The following is a 24559-nucleotide window of genomic DNA, read 5'->3' as shown; positions in this document are numbered from 1 at the left end:
CGCCACAAGGCGGGCACCCTTCAGGACACCCTCATAATACATCTCGGGCTTGTGATGCTCCTTGCCCTCCGATGGCCCATCTGTCACCAGCTTCTCAGCATCCATCTTACCCTAGTGTACTTTAACACGGGCAAGGGCCGTACGGGCGCCTTCGATGCATATAGAGCGCTTGATGACTTCAAGCCGTGGACACGCATCCGCCAGCCGCCTCACCAGCCCAAAGTAGCTCCCACGCATGACCTCCCCAGGCCATAGCCGGACTATAAGGCCCTTCATGGCCTATTCGGCTTCCTTATGGAGCTCGACCAGCTGCTTCAGCTGGTCGCTCAAGGGCACCGGGTGTCCGGCCTCCACATACTGGGACCAAAACACCTTCTCCGTCGAGATCCCTTCCTCGACTCGGTAGAATGCGGCGGCATCGGACACACTACGGGGCAGATCTGCGAATGCTCCTGGAGAGCTCCGGACTCGGGTAAGTAACAAGTAATTCACTTTCACGTGCTTGCTTTGCATAAAGAATGCCTTACCCGCCGCTATCTTCTTCACCGCCTCAATTTCCTGGAGGGCTTTTTGGGCTTCGGCCTTGGCAGATCGGACTCTCGAGTCTTTGAGTCAAGCTCCAAACTCTCGTGTTTTTTCACAAGAGCATGGAGCTCTTGCTGCACCTCCGCCACCCGCGCCTCCTGCTTTTCTCGCTCGGTGCGCTCCACGGCCGCATTGTCTTCGGCCTTGGGCAGCGCTTCCTTCAGGGTCGCCACCTCGGTTGTGGCCCCTGTAATTCTCACGTTGGTCCTGTCATTATTTGCAACCAGATCTTTTTATATACTTACATAAGGTATTACTTACCTTCCTTGTCCTTGAGCTGCTTCTTGGCAAGGCCGAGCTCGTTCTCGGACCGCTCGAGGCTCTGCTTTAATGCATCGATCTCCACAGTCAGTGCGGCAGAGGTCAGCAGCGCAGCCTGCATTCCCATATTGACATACTTATGTTAGACTCCTGCGTATATCTTTTCAGATCCTCAGTTCAGCTTTTCTTTCCGATCAACAAACTGAGCATCAGGGGCTACTGTCTATGCGGTAATATTTTTACACATCTTAAATACATACCTCAAAGCCTGTTAGAAGGCTGGCACAAGCTTCCGTCAGTCCACTCTTGGTGGACTGAACCTTCTGGATCACCGCACTCATAATAGTGCGGTGCTCCTCGTCGATGGAGGCACTGTTAAGCACCTCCAGCAAATTATCCGGTGCCTCCGTTGGACGGAGGTCACCGGCGTCGTAGGCTTGCCCCTCTTACTAGGGGGCCGCCTGCCGGACTCCGGAACCACTGAAGGTTCTGGAGCGGTGTCCGACCCAGGGCCGGACTTAGAGCCCTTTGGGGTTTTATCCCCTTTGCGCCTGGAGTCCGGGAGGTCGCCTTGCGGCACCTCCAGGACCACCTCCTCCTAGCTTGGCCCCTTTTGGGACTCCACCTCGGCATCGTCCGTAGGGCGAGGGGAGGTAGCAGTCAGGAGTGAAAGACTGTTCACATCCGACGGGTCCAGGGAGCCGCTCGACGAAGCGTCGAGCCGGGCCTTGGGCGGACTACATGATTATATTCGGCGTCAGAAGATACTGTGCAATAAAGGAACGCCATGAGTTATTCTGGTATCCGCATACTTGCGATTTTGCCAGGGGCTTGGCCCTGGATGGCCACCCCTCTTTACCGTCGTCGGCGTCGGTGGAGTAGTCTGGAGGAAGGGTCCTTCCCTTCTTGGACCCTCCGGCCCCCCTGGTTGGGGTGGCCTTCCTTTTCTTTCCTCCCCCCGTTGGAGGGGGAGAGGCCTCTTCTTCCTCCTCCCCGTCTTCGTGGGAGGAGTGCGCTTCGGAGTCATCGGACGATGAATCCGACACCACCAGGCGTCGGGCACTCTTTCGAGTTCCCGTGGTCTTCTTGGCCTTCTTCTCCGGCACCACGTAAGGTGCCGGGACCAGCAGCTTCGCCAAGCGGGCATCTGCTGGGCCTTCGGGCAAAGGAGCCAGACAGTCGATCTGTCCGGACTTCTTCTGCCAGTCCTGTCAAAGGAACCGGAGCTTAGATCCCACATAGAGTCAAAATATGAAAAACAAGTATCCCGTAAAGGGTAAAACAAGCTTACTACGCTGGCTTGGCGCTTCGTGTAGAATCCGCGATCCTCGGTAATGGGAGGGGGAACCTCGGCGCCCTTGAATAGCACCTTCCAGGCATCCTCGTGTGTTGTGTCAAAGAGCCTGGACAAAGTTTTGTGCTGGGCTGGGTCGAACCCCCACAAGTTGAAAGCCCGTCGTTGACACGGGAGGATCCGGCGGAGGAGCATGACCTGGACTACGTTGACAAGTTTAACCTTCTTGTCCACCAGGTTTTGGACGCATGTTTGGAGTCCGGTCAGCTCTCCCCAATTACCCCACGACAGGCCCTTCTTTTTCTAGGAGGTGAGCCGTGTGGGGAAGCCAGATTGGAATTCGAGGGTCGCCGCCCATTCAGGGTCACGCGGCTCGGTGATGTAGAACCACCCCGATTGCCACCCTTTGATGGTTTATTGAAAGAGCCCTCGAGCCATGTGACATTGGGCATCTTGCCCACCATGGCGCCTCTGCACTCCGCTTGCTGGCCGCCCACTACCTTCGGCTTGACATTGAAGGTCTTCAACCATAAGCCGAAGTGGGGCATGATGCGGAGGAAGGCCTCGCACACGACGATAAACGCCGAGATGTTGAGGATGAAGTTCGAGGCCAGATAGTGGAAATCTAGGTCGTAGTAGAACATGAGCCCCCGAACAAATGGGTGGAGTGGGAAGCCCAGTCCGCGGAGGAAATGAGGGAGGAACACCACCCTCTCATGGGGCCTAGGGGTGGGGACGAGCTGCCCCTCGTCGGGAAGTCGGTGTGCAATGTCGTTGGACAAGTATTCGGCTTTCCTCAACTTTTTGATGTGCCCCTCCATGACGGAAGAGGCCATCCATCTGCCTCCCGCTCCGTACATGGCTGGAGAAGGTTGAGGTGGGAAGTGCAGACTTGGGCGCTGGAGCTCGAGTGCGTGGAAATGGATAAGCGAAGGAGGAAGAAGGCGTAGATGGAAAAGGTGGATCCTTATCCCCTTATATGGGCGGGCGAAACTATGTGCCCCCACCAGCCTGGTAAAACTCGCTTATCTCCCAAGCGCCGTAATTAATGGCATGGTTGGGTTACCCACGCCCGTACTGATGAGAATCATGGAATAAGGGGACACGATCTCTGCTTTGACAAGACGTGCCAAGGAAACCACCTCGCTAAACACGCCGAGGTGGGACAGTAAAACGATTCGAATAAAGGCTTGGCCGTGGCGTGATGTCACATTGTGGAATACGTCAGCAGATTAGATTTGTGCAAACATTATTCTCTCTGCGGTGGTATGTGGAACTTATTTTGCAGAGCCGGACACTATCCTTGTGTTCAAAATATTCTATGAAGTATTCGGAGGAGGAACCCGCCTTGCAATGCCGAAGACAATCTGTGCGCCGGACTCGTCGTCATTGAAGCCTGGTTCAGGGGCTACTGAGGGAGTCCCGGATTAGGGGGTGTCCGGATGACCGGACTATAACCTTTGGCCGGACTCCTGGACTATGAAGATACAAGATTGAAGACTTCGTCCCGTGTTCGGATGGGACTTTCCTTGGTGTGGAAGGCAAGCTTGGCGATACGGATATGTAGATCTCCTCCCATTGTAACCGACTCTGTGTAACCCTAGCCCTCTCCGGTGTCTATATAAACCGGAGGGTTTTAGTCCGTAGGACGAACAACAATCATACCATAGGCTAGCTTCTAGGGTTTAGCCTCTCTGATCTCGTGGTAGATCTACTCTTGTACTACCCATATCATCAATATTAATCAAGCAGGAGTAGAGTTTTACCTCCATCGAGAGGGCCCGAACCTGGGTAAAAACATCGTGTCCCTTGTCTCCTGTTACCATCCGCCTAGACGCACAGTTCGGGACCCCCTACCCGAGATCCGCCGGTTTTGACACCGACAGTAGGCTTCATGAGGCCCATGTGGGCTCTAGGGAGCCAAATTGGCCCATTTGGATGTCTGCTTTTACTATTTGGCCTACATGGCATGAATATTAAAGCACTATTCGGCCTGGCTCTGGAGGAACGGCCGAATGAACTACTTCCAGTGAGCTACACCCAAGCGATGGGAGCGATCGCTCATGGTTGTAGGCAGGTGCACGTGTGGGACACGCGAGATACACCGCATTGTTTCGGTATGGAACCATAAATCCCTTCACTCATTTCTCAATGCTCACTCTCCCCTCTCTCCATTCTCACCAGCGGCAGTGACCGTCGTAGGAGGAAAGATCTGGATGGCAAGTACCGGCTTCATCACTGGTTTTCACCTCTCTTTCGTGCCTTCGTGAATGGAGGTAAGCCCTCTCTCCACACCTTCACATGGATCAATTAAGGCATCATTTACCCATCGATTAAACTTCACACATCGGTTTAATGGAGAGTGATTGATTTAGGCATTAATTAACTAAGAGTTGTTGTTTAAGGCTTGTTCGGTTAGTATGTACAAGGGTATTGGGAGGATTTTGACTAAAAGGGGGTTAAATCGATTAGAATCCTCTAACATCCCTCTATTTTAACTAGGCGCAGCGAGCCTAGAGGTGCTTGGAGCGGTGGTAACCTTCATGTTGGACTCTTCGACCTACAATGGCATTGTAGAGGAGCCAGGTTCAGGAACCATGGCCACTATCTCGACCACTTGGCATTGCAAAATTCCACCATCTCCTCCTCATTATCATATCCCAGAACAATGGTGGTCGGTGCCACCACAATGGTAGACCTGTACTTGGCCCATCTAGCTCTCTGACCTAAATCTTGCAACTTGGCCTCCTCCATCGCCACAATAGTATGTCCACGTACATAGCACCTTTGGTTGTGTCAGGCAGCATCTTCTCTATCTCAGTCTTCATTGCCTACGAGAGCACAACTTCTGCCTCCTTGATAATCTCGTCCACGGTGTTGAACTGACAGTACACCTCCATAGACTTCACAAACTTTAAGTGGTCGTCGCATGAGCACCCGAGGAGCAATGTTGTCCATCTAGGGCTGGTGGGAAGGGGTTCATGGTGGCAGAGTGGTGGTGAGAAAGAGAGTGGGATGTGGAAGAGGAGATGGAAGAAGATGATACATCCCAAACATATTTATAATTTAAGTATGGTTCATGCTATATTGCTATCAATTACGTACACTTTGGTATACTTATTTTAATTTTCATTGAACTAACATATCCTATCCTATATACATCTTGTTCCATCTATTCAACAACCTCATATTTCTTGAGCTTGTCATCCACGATCGACTCTTCATCAAATTTATCCACGACATCATAGTTGCATAGATCGGCTCTGCAAGCAACGGGCACAATGTGGTTTTCATGGACATCCACTGATGCAAAATGATCATGTGTTTGAGCTCTAGCATAAGTTGACACTCGATATAAAACTATGTTAAGTTGCAAAAATCAAAACACGTAAGTATTGAAAGTGTAAACAACGTTCAACTACGAGAACCCAATCAGTGAAGTGTTAAAAGTGTAAACGACATAGAATTGCAACAGCTAACTACATGAATGCTAAAACTTAGTGCTTTTGGTAGAATTCTACTAGCTTGTAAAAGAAAACCCCAATCTTAAGCCTCTAGTAGTCAGCAAGACATAAATGCAGGATGTAATTTTCTTCTTTGCAAAAGAAGGAACACTTTGATTAACATATCATGTGATAGATATAGGGAGGAGAAACAGAGAAGAGAAGGACAAAAGAGATAACAAAGAGGTCTTCCAGATGAGGGATAAACAGTAGGGACATTTTGTTTTATTATGACACTTTCAGTTGTTCTAGAAATGCTACATGAGTGTGATGCTTTGTCGGGAGCCAAAAGAATTACCCGTCGGTGTTCTTGTGACAACCAAATTTTCTTGTTGTGCCTATGGCCACCAAATTTGATTTGTGCTAGTCCATCGTTTGCCTTGCTTCCTGTTAGGTTCATTCACAAACCTAGCTCTCCTTCCGAACAGTTAATCCTAAACCTAAATCTTGTTCTGCTTCCTAGTGGAAAAGGCAAGACCCCATGTTTCCTTTCACCTTACCCCTAGAAACATTTGTGGGTACACTCACATGAAACCATTTTTTGCTTCATGGTGTGGGCAAGATATGTTTGATTTACTTGTGATGGTTGTATGGGCAAATATATCAGCAATTTACTTCTGATGATTAATCTGTAATTCCATATCTTTCAAATGACAAACATGGAATTTCTCGCGAATTGGAATTCTTGCCAAAACAACAAGTCCCAGTTCCCTGCATAATATGATAAAAATAGATAGATGATACAACATAGAGTTCACATGATGAATGTGATAAAAAGAAAGAAAGCATCCAAGCTAATGGTGCAAACTATCGAACACAAAAAGTCAATGCAACTTCGTTAGGTCACCACCACAACACCTAGATTTTCATCATTGGATTTGTTTCTTGCTCGACTTAGCTCGCTTTCTTGTGGAATGGGCTGAAGAATTTGTAGTGGTGGTAACTCTCAGCCCAACCATAAACCACATTGTTCCACTTGCACCAATTGGAGCAGACACCCACATTGGAGCTAGATGTCATGCTCAACTAATCTAGCTCGGAGGAAACAACTTGGTCCATCTGTTCAGTAAACTCATCTTTATTTATCTTGTCATCCATGATTGGCCCTTCATTGAATTTCTCCACAATACCTCAATTTCTCAAGCCGGCTCTGCACGTGATGGGAAAAATGTAGTTTTTAAAGGCGCCCTCGTGAAATTACATCCTTACAAACTTCATCATGTGTGCATGAGATCAAGCATAAATGTTGAAAGTATAAACTAGAACAATTGCAAGAAACTAACCAATTAAGTTCAAAAGGTGTAAATGTCATTAACCTATAAGAACCTAATAAGTGGAGTGTTAAAATTGTAAACCACTAATTGCAACAACTAGCTACATAAATGTTAAAAGTGTAAACCTCATAATATTGCAAGAACTAATCAGATAAATACTAAATTTGTAAACTACATTAAACTGAGAGAACTAACCACATAAAATGCTAAAAGTATAAGCGATGCTAAATTACAAGAAGCTAACCACATAATGTCAAAATGTAAACCATGCTAGACTATAAGAAACTAATCATAGCAAATACACAAAAGCTAAGAGCTATGCATAACAATGAAGAGGAGCACATAGGTCTACTGAGGTTTTAATAAGGGACGTAGAGCTACATCAAGACCTGGTATGACCACTCATCACCTCGATCTGCTCGATTTAAGAACAGTTGAATCCCGTATGTGGGGAAGCATGGCTACCCTCCAAATACAAAGTTATAAAGTAGAAGGTGGATGTTAACTTATGTATTGGTGGCATCAAGCTCGGATCTCAAATCTCATGTCGACATGCTCAACCCACACATTGTCCTATGTAGTGGGGGTTGAGTTGATGCTATCAATGATAGCCATACCTCTATATTTGTTCATGGCATCATGGCCAGCATGCATAGGGCTTGGTTGTATGAGTTGGTGCAAAGGTAATTCAGGGTGGTTCTACAAGAATTCAATAGCATGAATATCCTTGAAGGATTCATGTGAATCCTCATGGATTGAATCGGGGAATTGCGTGCGGTGAAACAATAGATGATGGGGTTACTATGGAAAATATCCTTGAACTTCTCCCATGTGCCTCTGTAGTAAGGCATGCTAAACAGGCAATGTGGTATTTTGAAGGGGCTATAGAGGATCTATTTATCTGTGTATGTGTGTCCAAGTGATGCATAAAGACTTTGATTTTATATTTTTGGTCTCAGTTGTCTATTGCCAAATGGTTTATAAGTGGAACAATAAGTTAAGTCAATCCTATAAGTAGAGACACTTTGTTTGAGAGGTTTGCAAGATAACTCCTATGCTTGCAATACTTATGCTTCTCATTGTGTTCATATCTGTCACGGCAATATTTTATTACTACACATACACGCTCTTGTTTTGTTCTAGAAAAGAATGGTATTTAAGAATGATAGTCTCAAATTTAATGTTGGAAAGAAAATGCACAACCATAAAATTGCATTAGATGCGCACAATGCGGGTACCTTCAAAAAATAAAATTCAAGAGGCAACCATGTGCCATCTCTCAAATGCATCCCTTGAGTGTAATACATTTCACTTTTGTGGCACTGAAGTTAAGATTCCACAACCAACATGGCTACAAATGGATGCCCCCACCTTGCTTACTCTACCTCTCCCCTCCACATCCCTCCTGTGTTTCTCCTCCACCCTAGATCCATCTCTCTCCACTAGTTTTGGCAGCCTCGCCAGCTAGTAAGGTGAGAGAGGGGGGTCCCCGCTCTTGTTTTATAGTTTAAAGAAGCCTCAACTTGAGACAAAATCTGTCTGGCAGGATTTTTTTATCAACAAAACTAACCCCTTTTCATTTCAAGCTTCTATAACCATTTCCAAAACAGTCATATTCATCACTGTGAGGTTAAGATCAACCACTTGATTTGGGTACACACTAACTGACGAACAATTAACTAGGTGGTTTTTTGTCCTCTGGCCCCGTTACCACATGTCTACCTAAAAAAGTCTACTCCTTTTTCGACATTTTCGGAGGGCTATAAGAGACAAGAAGTTAGAAAGGGTGTTGTATTGCTTCTTAAATTAGATTTGATAAGAACTAATCTTCCACATATAGAGAATAGATTCTTTTGCCAACCCTTAGATATTTTAGACCAATGGTACGCTTTTTCACTACTTGGTTTTGATGAAAGCAAACTAGACAGGCAGGGTCCACAAATTGGAGAAACCAGTTAACCATACAAACATACTCGATAGAACTACACATAATGTTAAGCTAATAATACTGAAATGGTGGGTAGCTAGTCATAGGAACACAAAATAGCCTAGTAAAAAAATCTTCCAGAGGACGCGCGACAAAAGCTAGGGCCACCATTTAAAGATCTCCATGTTTGCATTTTAGGGAAGCTTGAGTTGGCTTTTGAGATGATGAGGATGGCGATTGAGGGGAAAATGCCTTTGTCACAAGCTCCTCACTGTCCTCCTAAACTACCTTCCATTGCTGCTTTAGGGACACATGAGATAAATGAGCATCAGTGGGTCCAAAATCAATTTATGGTCATGGTATTTCTCATGTATCACAACACGAGAATATAACAAATATAATAATCCCATTAAATTGTTCATCGCCGAAATTGCATCAATTGGTCAGGAAATATCTAATATTGTTAGGTACCATGGTCAACTGAGAGTTCAGCCACAAAAGTCCACAACTGATTGTCAGATAATCTCAAAAAAGGCTAAAGGATAGAAAAACACGATGTGGTTAGAAGTTGCTATATCCCCACAGAGTTCACAGTCACGTCTTTAGGTCACATTCAATATTTTCAGGTGCTTAGCTGACTGAATTGTATTTTGCAAAAATACTTTTTTTTGTTTGTTGCAGTACTATCCTATATAACCTGACAGTGAACATCCTATGATGCATGTCTTTGTTGATCAATTAGAACACCCAAATATTTCAGAGATTGAGAACCACACATGTGGGTAAATTTTGACAACAATAAATGCTTATCCATTTGAGTCTTGCCCACACAGTATGACGGCTATCAGGATTTAATCCTAGACTCAGCAACCACATGTGAACAAAATGCAATCACCATAATAAACATCGCACATGCAAGGTGGACTCGAGATCAAAAAACCAAGGGCGCATCAGCAAACTAAGGATGCATGTGTCCTTATTAATTGATTTTGATCCATCAAGCCAGCTGAAGTTGTAAACAAATTTATATTTTTTTATTAGGACATGAGTAATATGTGAACCCTACCCAATGTAGTGGATAACTGAGATACACCACTAAAACATGTCTCTAATCTGCATACTCAAATGTACTCATAATCATAGCACTTGCTTCACGAAAAAAACATTAACAAAGTACTTTGCCTCCAAAAATAAATCAAATAATCAACAAGCAAGAATTAGCATAATTACCTGGAGCTATCTCCGGATACTTGGACAATGCACAAGGGTGGACTGAGCCTTTGAAAGAAAATGGCGCCATATCAACTAATATCGTCTTTTCAGGTCAACAGTGATCAGCCATGTCTTTATGTTGCAAAATTTGGATTTGCACAACAAGTAAACAACATCATCACAATCACATGTCAAGGTCAGGACAGGGTGAGATGCTAGCAGGTCCTTGAATGTCAACTCTCTTGCAGAGGTGTCACTCAGAGTCAGGTCAGGCAACAACTTAGAATGACTTGGGTAGTCAACCAAGATTTCCTTATCATAAGCCATGAGTCCCTTGCTCCAATGGTCCCATGAACTCATTCTGTACAAAGTCATGGCCCTCCAAAAAAATTCTTTGGGGTTCATCAAGCAGTCTGACTCATAGAGTGTATCCATGTCATCATGCAACCTTTCATCAACATCTGGTCTTTCATATTATTATATCTCAACAAACTTGATCATACCATTATTGTATGCAACATTCCGATCCAGCTACACAGACAATTTCTCATTGTCAGGGTTGCTAGGCATCACCTTAGGAAATGTGATGAATTGTGTGACATGCATTTTGTCAAGCACGTAGCAGAACAGAATCCCCGTCGATAGATCAACCCATCCGAGCTTCTCCAAAGTGAATCACCTTGGAAGCTAGAAACAAGGTCATCCATGCTCTGACATGGAACGATGGATCCACCTGCGACACTTTACTGCTCCAAACCCAGGTCCTGAAGGAGAAGATATGGAGGGTAAAAACCCAAGGGGTTGGTGAATAGCACAATGCAGCCAGGATTAAATAGTCGTCGTCATGGCAGGGCAAGAGGCCAGGATCCGAGGATGTGAGGATGCACGAGTGGGTGGAGAACCACCCGAGTCGCCCTGGAGGGGGCGACATGGTGGTCAAAAGGTAACATGTGTCCATTGTTCTATAATTTTCTGCATCATATACCGGAGAACACATCTACTCCGTGGAAAATGCATGCTCTACTTAGAAATCACCTTTCTTCACCTTGTTCTAGTGCAAGAGAAAGTTGAATACCTAAAATATGCGGACACCATAATATATTTGTCTTTGAAATTGTTTTTGCTTCTAGGAAGGCCAAGAGTCTATGTCACAACTTTGCTGACCGTAGCTCAAGGAACAGACTACGGGCTCCGCAATCAGTTTATCCATACATCCATACTTTTAATTGAAGTGAGGCAAACTTATATTTTTTTTCATGATTGGATCTTCAATCAAATTGCTTCATGGCGGGATAGTTGCACATGCCAACTCTGCAGGTGATATGCATGGTGCAATTTTCAAAGGCGTCATCTTTAAATTCCACCTGTACAAGACACTTGATATAAATGATGTTAAATTGCAAGAAACCACCCATGTAAATGTTGAAAGTGTAAATGACGTTCAATTGCAACAAACTAACCACTTAAGTGTTAAAAGTATTAACGACTTTCAATTGAAATAAACTAACCACTTAAGTTCTAAGAGTGTAAATGACGTTCAATTGCAACAAACTAACCCTTAAAACTGTAAACGATTGTCAATGTCAAGGAACTAAATGTAAGTATCGAGAATGTAAACCATATTAAATTGCCAGAACTAACCACATAAATGTTCAAGTGTAAATGGTTCTAAACTACAATAAGCTAACCACGTAAATGTTAAAATCGCAAAGGATGCTAAAATGCAAGAAACTAACCATAGTGAATACACAAATACATATGGGCTAGGAGCTATGCATATAGTGAAGAGGAACACATAGATATACTAGGGTTATGGTCGAAGCATAGAGCTAGCATAAAACCTGGTCTGGCGAACTGGTCACCTCAGTCTTGCCCGGTCTAAATCCATTATAGGGACACACACCCGAATCACGATTTTTAGTTCTAGAAATATTAACCATGTTCTAGAAAAGTAGTAGGTTGATGCTAACATGTAGATTGCTCCACCTGCGACACTTTACCGCTCCAAACCCAGGTCCCAGAGGAGAAGTATGGAGGGTAAAAACCCAAGGGATCAGTGAATAGGAAAACACAGCTAGGATGAAATGATTGCCATTGTGGCAAGGCAGGAGGTCGGGATCCGAGGATGTGAGGATGTGCGGGTAGGGACCTAAGAGTAGGCGCAGCGATGGCACGGGGTAGACCTCATAGACGAAGTACTTGCGGTGCCTTCTCGGGGTGGGTAGGAAGAGGATGGAAATAACGAGGAAGTCCTTCTCTAAGAAGAGGATGGTGGGCATGTCGCGGCCGGCATCCGTGAGGCCAGGGCAGTGGACGCACATGTAGGAGGCTAGTCAATGATGCATAGGATGACCTGGACAATGTAGCCGCCGCTTGAGAAGGCCTCCACGGTAGTGGCGTTCCTCACGTCGGCGAGGTACGCCAGCGGCTCGAGGAACACCCATGCGGGGGAGGGGACACGGTGTATGATGTGGGTGCCTCAGGGACTCGCATGAGATGGAGAAGATCTTGCTCATGTCCTCTTTGCTGCTGAAATTAAACATCATGCTCGGGCGGCGGCAATCGGTGATTGGACTAATTGGGGTTCAGATCAGTTTTGCGACGTGGGAACTATGGTCGGCGGGTTTCTTGTGAATGCTAAGTGAGGCTGGTTGGGAACAGCTGGAAATAAAATCTGGATAGAAGGAAACAGGAAAGAGAGCCATATGTTCCCAAGGTATGCCATGTATCAATAACACTCTGGCCAAGCACGTAGACAAAATATTAAGCATACTTTTAGATTTTAGCATACCAAGGAAAACAAACACACAAGTATCAATTCTTAGTAGCCAGAAAAGGGTGGCGTCCAAGATCCAAAAGCAAGCGAGTGCCATGTATTAGCAAAAACAAAAACAGTTTTATGTATGTTTTGATATAAAAGGTGGGATCGTTGGGAACAGTACGGCAAACTAAAGTGTCAAATACGCAGCAATAGGTACATAACCAATGTTCGACTTTGAGACAAAAAGAAATATAGTTTTCTAGACACTCAAAGCACATGCTAAAGAAAATCTAGAGCCATTAGCAAGCCAAAGCAAGCATAATATGTTGAACACAAGCTCCTATCATGGTCGTCCTTTGTATAGTCTTCGTCACCGACTTCCTCGTCAAAGGCCTCTGCTTGATTCGTACCGAAGGTGCCCTTCCAAGTAACCTCCCTTCTCTTCCATTGATTTCCCCATCATTTTCTCCCATTTGATTTTTGGCCCCGCGATGGTGCCAAGCCGTCGGTCAAATGTTGCGTCGAGGATCTCCCTGGATCGTTGCCCCGCCCCTATCCCTTAATCTCCTGCAAATTTATACCTGTCATACCTTCGAAAACTCAAAAAAAACATTTTCTAGAGATCTCGTGCTTCACTATTGGTATCCAAAAAAACTGAACCGACCTCCTTTGGAATCGGTGCATGCTCTTTCTTCTTCCATGGATAGGCAATAGTCCTCTTCACTTGAGTTGGAGATTTATCATACCACATCTACTGCTCTAGCTGGAAGGAGTCTCTGTCGAATTCTTGTGCATGTAATGGCAACCATCCCTCTCAACCTCCTCTTGGAGGTCAAATTTGTTGTCTTTGGATGCATATCCTTGGCAAGCAGATCTTCAGTGTCGCTTCAACTTCTTTGAGGAAGCCACCGCCTGCTTGAGGGGCATATTCCTCTCTGGTGCAAGTTGTTTGACAGGATCCTCGGTGTTGGTGAGACATTGATCCTCTATGTCCAAAGGATGCTAAATGAAGTCGTCTTCATCCACCTTTAGGTTGTCGGCCATCATCTTCATCACCGGCGTTTGCCTACCGGTCCTACTCGATGGTGATTTTTGGCGGTGAGGCTTTGAGGTGGAGCAGGTCCGGTCGACTCTCCCAGCGTTTGCTAGACGTGTGGCCCTCCACGTGCCCTCTACCTGCATGGTTGAGTGGCACGTGTTATCTGGGCCATTGTAATAATTTGTCCCTTGGGGTATGTATTGATTTCTTTTAATCAATGGCGGGCCTTTTATGTTGCCTGTTAGGAAAATGGAAATCAACTTAAGAGATTGCAAAATTCACATAATCACATGACGACATTGAATGCACTAGAATGGAGGACAACATATGGCCAAAGTCATAATACTAAAATATGTCTCCAGAAATAACGAAAAGGAAACTTAAAGTTTCCAATGTGTTAAGGAAACATATGCATCTCCAAACTTTCAACAAAATATGGAAATTTCAGTGTTCTGCCAAATAAAAAGGTATGCACTTATAGTTGCTAGTCTTCCATTTCATTTATGTGTACAACACAAACAACGATGATTTTCTTACCGATTGGAAAGTACACACGCCACTCAACCATCCATGTCTAGATCTATTTAATTTAGATTTTTTGCAAAAAAAGGCAAGATAGTCATCACACTCGAGCCATAGGCATAACACATGGAAAATTGGAAACAGCAATCCAATGGGACATGATGGCCTATGTATGGAGGTCAAGATTGGCTAAATTGATAGTGTTAGTGATGTGATGTACGTTTGAATGATCATCACTCGAATTAGGCCACCAACAAGCGGCACACAAGAGAGCCGCATGCATTTCATTAAGGTGGAAGTTTACGACGCCAAAGAATGGGTGACCCATATACAGTTTGAGAGATGGAGACATGGGGGGTTTCTATTTTATCTAGTGGAACAAGATGCACACACGCGCGCGCGTGCACACACACACACACACACACACACACACACACACACACACACGAGCAAATATGACAGTTTGGAATATACATCTACAATTTGTTCTATGGTATTTGTCTAGCTGCTCCATTGTTTCTTCACTTTTAAGTCAATGCACCATTTTTCCAAATGTTGACAATGATGCTCATAGACGCCTAAAAAGCGAGATATACCACTATTGTTGAATTTTTTATTTGAAAAATGTAGGAGAGATGCATATGATTTCATTATCACCAACCCTAGTCGGCTTGGTCCCCATTCTCTCCCCTGTCAGGCGGCCTCGTCAGTGGCAAGAGGAGTTGGGAGCCATCTGTTATGTTTGTCCTTTACTTAGGTTTTGGTTTCCTGGCGATGATGGTGTGTTTGAATAAGGTTTCTTCGGCCTCTTCCTACCTGCACGACGCCCGATCCGGCACCGACGAAGGGGTTGTCAGAGTTTGCATCACCAAATCTGTTTGTTGTCTTTGAATATGGGCAGTTGATGTGTCTATGAAGGAGTGCAATTGATTAGGTATTGGTGCAGCGACTTTGACATCGCCTTTCATTGTTTTTAGGCATGTTTTGGTTTCTCCAACTCTCTGGACTGGTGGCAATGGACTGCAATCCTGTAATGCATAGGGTGATGCTCCACTTGATGTTTCTTCGGCGATTTTTAGATATCGTTTCAAGTGACAAGTGGTTATTGTGGTCTTTAAAGCCTGGTATGGCATGGGCGTTTGCAGGTGTCCCTCTTCTTTACTATTGGTTTGATGTGATTTTCAATCTTCGGCGAACGACAATCAATCAAAGGAAGAAGAAGGCTAGTATGTTTCTCAGTGTAGTTTTATTGTTTACTTGTCATTCTGTGTCTAGTTGTCTTTTCATTGTACTGGTTGTTTTCCTTGATATTTATCAAATGTGAGACGCCCTTTGGGTGCCTTTCTTCACACAAAAAAGGATCACCAACCAAAGAGTCTGCATTTTTTGACCAGAGTATGAATGAATCCAACATTCAAGCAAAAGTAAAACACGAGGCAAGAAATGAAGAAATATCCACCGCATGGACTTTAGTCAGCTATGAAATGACCCACACGTCTACTGTAACAATGATGACGACTATAACGACTGAAGCACAAGCAACACAACTTCAAAATGACCATCCACCTTGAACCGACACTGCTTAAGCGAGCATACAAACCACATCACCAAGTTACGAGTCCACCAGCCCAACATCGTAAGACCCAAAACCACCTTGGTCATTTTTTAGCAAAAGAGAGGCCTCCCTCTCCGATTTCCTATAAAGAAAACAGTGTTAATTTTTACAAAATGTTGACAACCATCACTAATCAAACCAAAAGTTGCCATGAGCGCTGGTTAAAAGAGTTGAAGCCCATTACATGTTGGAGGTACAAAGACCAACCAACCATCCACACCAGGATCAAGCAAGATCCAAGAAAAGGAGGGCAGGCGAAAGCTGGAAACCCTCCAAAGAATCTACTGACTCTGAGGTAAACAGTACTTTTACTAAAATAAAAGTAGTGAACCACAACAGCAGCACCGGGAGAGCAAAAGGGGAAGCGTAATAGAGCCAACCAAATGTCACAACCCTAGCTTAGTCTTTGCCTGTCATGGCATGATCATCATGTCATCATGTTTTAATTCAAATGAACTTGAAATGGGGATAGCTGAAAGCCTCAGAAATCATTTTGGAAATGATCAAGATAAAAAAATTTCTTCAAATAACTCCAAGAAAATGTTCCTGTTTCTCTCTGAAAATATTGGCAAGGGGTAAAATTCAAACCAATATTTTTAGGAGCCCAAAAATATTTATTTTGGGCATTAGAGGTGGCCTACGGTGGGCAGTCTGTTTTGTTTTGACTTAAAATCAAACTTTTTATATGCTTGTGAAAATAATTATGTGGTTAGATGTAAAATATCCAAAATAATTCGGAGAGGGAGGCTCCTAAAAATATTGGATTAACTCCAATGCCCAAAATAAAAAAAATTGGACTCCTAAAAATATTGGTTTGAATTTTACCTCTTGCCAATATTTTGAGAGAGAAACAGAAACATTTTCTTGGACTTATTTGAAGCAATTTTTTTATCTTGATCATTCCAAAATGATTTCTGGGGCTTTCAGCTATCCCCATTTCAAATTCATTTGAATTTAAACATGATGAAATGATGATCATGCAATGACAGGCAAAGACTAAGCTAAGGCTGTGACACCAAACAATTTTTAGTTATCTTTAGTTCACCACCAAGTAAAAGAACTCCACGTCTCCAACCTTGAGATGCCCGATACACTTCACTTGCTTTTTGCTCTATAGCACGTATCCCATGCGTTGCAACGGGAGAAAAATTAGTATGAACTTAAAGTTAGTGAGAATTATATGCGCAAGCAAAACCCTGTGCGCACGTGAAAATGAACATTTAGGTTCTCGGTTTCGCCAAGTGTGAAGTAATCAATCCGCTATTTTACTATCCATTGATCAAGGGCATTTAAGAGTTTTCTTACGTCATTGTACGCTAGAGAAGGCCCATGAATTATTCAATCTACTTTTCATGTCAATCTAGGACATTTTAAGGTATGAAGTTTCTAAATATTGTGGGAAACATGACCCATTTTTTAAATCCTAAACAGTTATTCGAAAGATATGTACTCTTTCAAAAAAAGTGAACCAAATTTGAAACAGAAACATCTTTTAAAATTCACAAATATTTTTTGAAAACACCAAGATTTTTTTATAAAAACATGAACATTATTTGAATTTGTGAACTTTTTTTGAAACAGGAACATGTCTTGAAAATTCATAACATTGTTTGAAAATGTGTATCTTTTAACATTATTTTGAATTGTAAAAAATTCACTAAAACAAGAATATTTTTTTAATATGGAGCATTTTTTAAATTGCCTTTTTCTTTTTAGAAATCTTGAACAATTTTGGAAAACAATAAAAGTTTTTGAAAGAATGGGAAACATTTTTCAAGTTCTGAATATTTTTCAAAATAGCAACACAATTTGGAATTCTGAAAATTTTCTATAATTTGATTTATTTTTTTGAAATTATGAGTGTTTTTTGAGAATTTTCAATTTATGAAATAAATTTGATAAGAAAAATAAACTTGGAAGTGAAATAAGAGATAGGGGAAGGAGAATAAAAATATAAGTAAAACACAGAAACAAAGAAAAATGGGGCAGCCATTATTAGTTGTCCTATGCGAAGCTCCCACTATTTGTTGCCCTGTGCGGAAAATAGAATTTTCACTGCTGTATGGGCAGGAAAATAAGTGGGCTGGCTACGCTGGGCCATAGCGCGCGGCCCACGTATGAAATTCTAGAAAAGCCTTTTTTTAGCACACGAACGCATAAGAATTTAGTACCACCTGGGATAGGAAAAAAATCTTTTCGGCGGTGAACGGATTAAAAAGTTGACGAAATGCACCTTACTTTATTAGTAGGTATAGATATAGACATAGATATAGATTAGTTTTGCTCCCAGCCTGAGCACCCTTAGTTCTAGCTCCTGTATCTACATAATTGCTCAATCAACAATCCAAGAGCACATTAGTTCAAATATCACCACCTAGGCCATAGAAGGAGGAACAAGGGGATGGACATGCACAAACCTAGGTGGGCAGAAGAGAGCACGTAGGCACGAAAGATGAATCCATCCATGACAAATGACAACTCCAAACATGACTAGAGAGGGAAGGTGGGAAAGTCCAAAGACACGCCCTCATCATACATGAGTCGAGGAAAGAGGGGGTTACCCGCGATGCCTGCTCTGCTACAAACTAGGGGTCCTCAGACAACCTACAACCAGACAACGCCAGCATCACCCGTGTACAATGACCAGAGCCATCTGTTGGGTGGAGATTAGGTGACAGGAGGCGGGAGAGTCAGATCTGGCACGGCCGCTGCCAGAACTGGTCAGGGATGACTGTGAGAACAGAGGCATGACAACATGAATGACAGGAGTGACATGGGATGCACAAGAATAGTCTAGAGGAGCAGACACCACACCATGATACGGTTGCAAGCATAGCCCACAACGCTAACATGGGAGGGCGTAGGAGCAAGACTATCACAACAATGTCCCACAAAATCTAAGCACCAGGACTGAATCAAGACTCGACAAGGATGCCTACCCACTGTCATCCTTGGTCTTGGTGGATGCGTGGGATTTTCCACCAGTGACTTCGACCAACAAAGAGGGAGGGGGAATGGTGCTAGGCAAGCTGGGCAGCTATGGGTGGGGAACCCCCCGAGTCTCCCTAGAGGGGCGACATCGGGGTCAAAAGGGAACATGCATGTGTCCAATATTCTATAATTTTCTGCATCATATACCGGATAACACATCTACTCCGTGGGAAATGCATGCTCTACTCAGAAATCATCTTTCTTCACCCCATTCCGGTGCAAGAGAAAGTGGAAACCTAAAATATGCGGGGACCATAATATATTTGTCTTTGAAATTGTTTGTGCTTCTAGGAAGGCCAAGAGTCTGCGTCACAACTTTGCCGACCGTAGTCAAGGAACAGATTCCGGGCTCCGCAATCAGTTTATCCATACATCCATATTTTTTAATTGAAGTGAGGCAAACTTCTATGTTTTTTTCATGACTGACTCTACATCAAATTGCTTCGTGGCGGCATAGTTGCACATGCCAACTCTGCATGTGATATGCATGGTGCAATTTTCAAAGGTGTCATCTTTAAATTCCACCCATACAAGTCACTTGATATAAATGATGTTAAATTGCAAGAAACTAACCATGTAAGTGTTGAAAGTATAAATGACGTTCAATTGCAACAAACTAACCACTTAAGTGCTAAAAGTGTAAACGACATTCAATTGCAACAAACTAACAACTTGTTGACATCAGATTTTGGCACGGTTAAGAACTTAATTAATATGGCCTCAAATGGATAAGTGATCTACGTAAAAAAAGTTTTGTATTGTCGATACAAACATCTTTGAAGTTTGGGCCATCGCCATCCGATCTCACCTCAAAGGCCGAAGTTGTGTTCGAAATATTGAGATTTTGTATTCATAACACTATTCGGCACCTTACGCCCCCAAGACTGCCTCGTATGGAAAAATGATTTGCCCGGATTGTCTTCGTCTCGTCGAAACGATCGATTTTGATATAAGAATAGTTCCAATCAAAGTTTGTATGCAAAAGTTAGAGCCATCGAAATGCAGCTCTATCAGGAGGCTAAAAGTGGCGCGCCCCACCAGACACATGTCTGATGGGTAGCGCGAGTAATAGCCCGATTTGCGCGAGGTAGCGCGAATAATAGCCTGTTTTGCGTGAGCGATATGATTCTCAAGATGACCTTTGATCAAAAAATGTTCAACATAAAAGTTGTTCGCCTCATTGAAACGGTCAAGATTGCTTTTGGGCTCGTTTCCATCCGAGATAGTTTACCACCACTAAGAAGACCCGCAAGGTGCAGCCAGTTTAAACCGAACAGTTTTGGAAAGTTCGGACAAAACCAATCCGAATTTGATTAGGGTTTTGGACGTGAATCCAAGCCTTTTCCTTGCACGGGAAGTCCAGCCGCAACTTATATATCTAAGGGGTGACGGCCGATTGAATAACACACAATCGATCAATTAATCTACCACTTTTTATCTTTTATCTTTTCTCCTTAACCCTAGTTCTTCTTCTTCCTCGTTCTTCGTTCGTTCTTCTTGTTGCAGGGCACCGAACCTTGAGGCCCTAGGGGCGGTCAGGCCGACCTAGGGAAGCCCATAGCCGCCGCGCGCCCTGACGGGGTCCCTCCCTGGCGTGTGGGGTTTCGGGTCTACAAAAGAGCCCGCCGGATTGTCTTGCGTACCGCGCTTCCGGCAGGTCTCCTTTGACGTGAGCTACAGTGCATCACCCCCGGCGTCGAGGGTACACGGTGACGTGTTCGTGTGCGAACACACTTTTTGGCGACTCCGCTGGGGACGAAGCTTTGAACGGTCTCCGGCCCGTTCTTGCTACGAAGAGATCGTCATCTAGGGTTTTGCAATCTACAAAGGTAATATGAACACCCAATTCCCCTTTGTTGATGCAAATAATGCATATGTTGTTGCTAGGTCGCCTAATGAGCATAATGTATCGGCTAGCCCTATTTTTATCAATCATGCATCTAATTATGCGGAAGGGCCGATGCAAAATAATCTTCATGCTTCAAATTCTTATGGTTTTTGCAACGTACAACATATGTCTCCTAACTCTCATGCATCGGCAACCCCACAAATTCATATGTCAATGAACAACATGATGAGTTTGGTTAATCAATTTGAAACACCTCATGTTAAACTTCCCAATAGCACACAAGTGTTTCACCCTTTTATTCATCGGCAACTAATTTGCAATATGTAAATCCAACATTGCCGGTGGATGAGAGAATTGGCCATGCTACTACTAGATATTCGGCCAGTTACTCCCAACCGTCATATGCTACACCTCATGTTAGTAATTTTTCGTCACCGTATACAACTGTAGATGCTCATAATTCGGCTCCGCACCTTCATGGTCATAGCCGAATAAGTGAAAATTTTCCAGGAGTTCACATGTCATCATCTAATATTGTAGCATATGATGCATCCTCTACGCAATTGCATAATTTCGGCAACACCTCATTGCCGAAAGAATCTGAAAGTATTGCGGAGCAATCCCTTCCAGAAGCGATTGTGGCTGCATTAAAAAAGAGCTTGGCACAAAACAAGAGAATAATGCTCTTTGCCTTGAACAATATTAAAATGGGTTGTTTCCTGATTATGCTGCAATAAAAACTAGAGTTTTGCAAGAATATGAATCTTTGCCAATTGATAAAATTGGCGAGCAAAAATATGGTTTTACAACAAAGCATATGCCTTCACCTAGTACTACATCATATTATACACCCCCTACACAATTGCAAAATTTCGGCGACACTCGTGTGTCATTGCCGAAAGAATCTAAAAGCATTAGGGGGCAATCATATCCGGAGTGGGCTGAAATTGAGAAAAAACTTAAAGCCAATTTTGCCGCTCGCCGCCAGAAACAAATAGAGAAGGAATTGGCTCAAATAAAAGAAGCATTGCCAATTGGTAGAATCAATGAAAAGAAGGATGATTCGGAACATGAAGGTGCTTCGGTTGAAAAAGTCGAATCAAGTAGTTTATATTCCGAGTCCATCAAACCCAAAGCGGCAAGCATTATTGAGAAAGGGCATGGCAAGCATAGCAAAACGACTGTGCTTGATTTTTCTGAAGTTAAGGGAACCTACTTCCTGCCCTATGAGTTCCGTGCCGTAGAAATTGACAAGCCTCAAGTACAAGAGCAAGTAGCCGAACAAAGTTCGGCTGATAAGGATCTTCAAGGTAATAATGCATGGAATAAAGAAAAATATGATGAAAAGGCGTTGGAGAGTCATCCAAAGACGAAGCTAGATATTGTTCAAGTCACACCACCATCATGCTCTCCCAACGTATTTGAAGAGGTATTTGCCTTCAATTCAAGCATGTGTGATCAAATATTTGATTTGTTGCTAAAAAATAATTACATAAGAATTCTTGATCATCATGTCAAGCCATCAATTCAAGGACGAATGTATTGTAGGTTTCATCATTCGTTCAAACATAATTTTGAGGATTGCAATATGTTTCGTCAAATAGTTAAATCGGCCATTGATAAAGGATGATTAAAGTTTGTTGAAACACCAAGAAATGACCAGTCTATTCCGAATGGTCCAGATGGAAAAAAGTTTTTGCATCGGCTACTTCAAGCCGATCCATTTAAAGAGAATGTAAAAGATCCAGGTGATGGGATTAAACTTTCAAGTAAAGAAGTTGTTGAAGAGTATAACGAACATAATCTTGAGGGTGAGAATTCCATCGAAGCTACAATGGAGACGCCAAGGACTGGGGGGCAGCAAGCAAATCCAATGATCGATGAAAGCAAACAAAAAAAAACAAAGGCCGAAATAAGCGCAAGTGTAGGAGATCGAAAATCACCTTTGCTGAACTATTGAATAAATATCAAAAGAAGAGTGAAGAGAAAAATGCTTATCGACCAAATCATGCAAACAAACCAAGATCACCCCCAAGGCGCAAATATGAGGATCGGTATTGGCAAAGTGAGAATTTTAATGCAACATATTCTTATCCTTATTTTGGGCCGCCAATGCCAATACCGTGGATGCCTCCCTATGCTCATATAGATCTATATCCATCATGGGACAGGTATGATACAAGGGCACATTCTCCATCTTATTTTAGACCATCTCACCAATATTATGCAGCTCCAAAAAAATCAACATTTGAACAATCACGCATCAAAGACCGTTTCAATCATAAGGAATCGGTCCAGAGCTCAAGGAAGAAGAAAGAGGTGGTAAAGCAAGTTTACCACGTGAAAAGAGATGGTCGTGAGTGTGCTACTTCAGATGTGATCTCAAATAACAAATAGCCAATTAAAGTGTTGACATTGGCTACAAAAGGCAAAGAAGTGAAACAATCAATTGGTAAAAATCAGAGTGCCAAATCTGAAGAAAAGAAGTTGAGGGTGCACAAGGCCCAAAGAGAGTTGCCATTGGTTGAAACAAAATCACAGTCGAGGTGCTCACTCGGCTTATCATATTGGCAAAAGAAGGAATTACAAAATCTTAGTGCACAAGAGCTGAGAAAGAAGAACATGGCATGGGTTCCCAAAAAGATCAATCAAAACAAAAATGATGTGCATGCTTCTTTTGCAACAAGTACAATAAAAGTGAAGAAGGAAAAGAATGAAAGCAACAAACAATTAAGCCGAAGGTGCGCATCACAACATCAAAATCTTCGGTTAGCACATCATCCATTTTCTTCAACCATGTCGTTGATGCCTTTGCCATGGAATTCATCCCTAGGTATGATCATTTACCCTCCATGGATTCATTTTGGTCCATGGATGCAACATAATTTTTTATATCATGAGAGGGTATTACCAAATCACTATACATTTGGTTAGTTTCATTTTTGTTGCTAATACAAAGGGGCCGAAATATTTTATTGCTATTTTATTTGTTTATTTCGGCTATACATGCTTTAGTGGATGAATTCTAGATGGACCTCATAGTAATGGACGATACTTAACTATCGTCCTAAGAAACTATCTAATCATGGCCGGTGTGGAATTCTAACATCGTCCTTAGTTCAATTGAAGACCGAGACAAGGTACATGTTCAGTGATATTAGCCTTGTCTCTCTAGTACTATGGAGATTATATTTTGATGGTTCAATTCGTAGCAATGGCCAAAGTGTTGGTGTTGTTTATATATCTCCTTATGGTACTATTTTTGAAGCCTTATGCCGCTTAGAATATTTTTATGCAATGTTAATCAAAGCCGAATATGCATTGTTATTCGGATTGAATCTTTTATTTGCTATAGGTGCTATACATATTGAGGCTTTCGGTGATTCATTATGAGTAGTGCAACAAATATCCAAGCGTTATCAATGTTTTGACGAATCACTTATAATTTATCTTGAGGCACGTCTAGATGTAATATCCTCCTTGGGTTGCTTTGAAATTATTCCCACATCTAGACATGACAATTCAAAAGAGTTGGCACAGCAAAGCATCCGACTACTATGTTACTCATGGTGCATTGTATTTCTATCAATAGCCGATGCTTAGTCTCGTCAGAATAGGTAAGGCCGAATCGAAGTCCACCGCTTGGGCCACTAATGAGTTTTTCTTATGCAGGCGAAAATAAGGATTGGAGAAAGTTTATTATTGATTATCTGCAAAATCCTAGCA

The 24559-nt window shown here is 43.1% G+C and overlaps 1 pseudogene; it reads right to left on the bottom strand.

Moving 5' to 3' along the window:
• Positions 1-9112: 9112 nt before the first annotated feature.
• On the bottom strand, positions 9113-12599 carry LOC119294419 (annotated as a pseudogene).
• Between the last annotated feature and the right edge of the window lie 11960 nt (positions 12600-24559).

The sequence above is a fragment of the Triticum dicoccoides genome, chromosome 4B, assembly GCF_002162155.2.
Source record: "Triticum dicoccoides isolate Atlit2015 ecotype Zavitan chromosome 4B, WEW_v2.0, whole genome shotgun sequence".
NCBI classification, from domain to species: domain Eukaryota; kingdom Viridiplantae; phylum Streptophyta; class Magnoliopsida; order Poales; family Poaceae; genus Triticum; species Triticum dicoccoides.
Note: the sequence above shows the minus strand (reverse complement) of the source record. Positions and strands in the feature narration are given on the sequence as shown.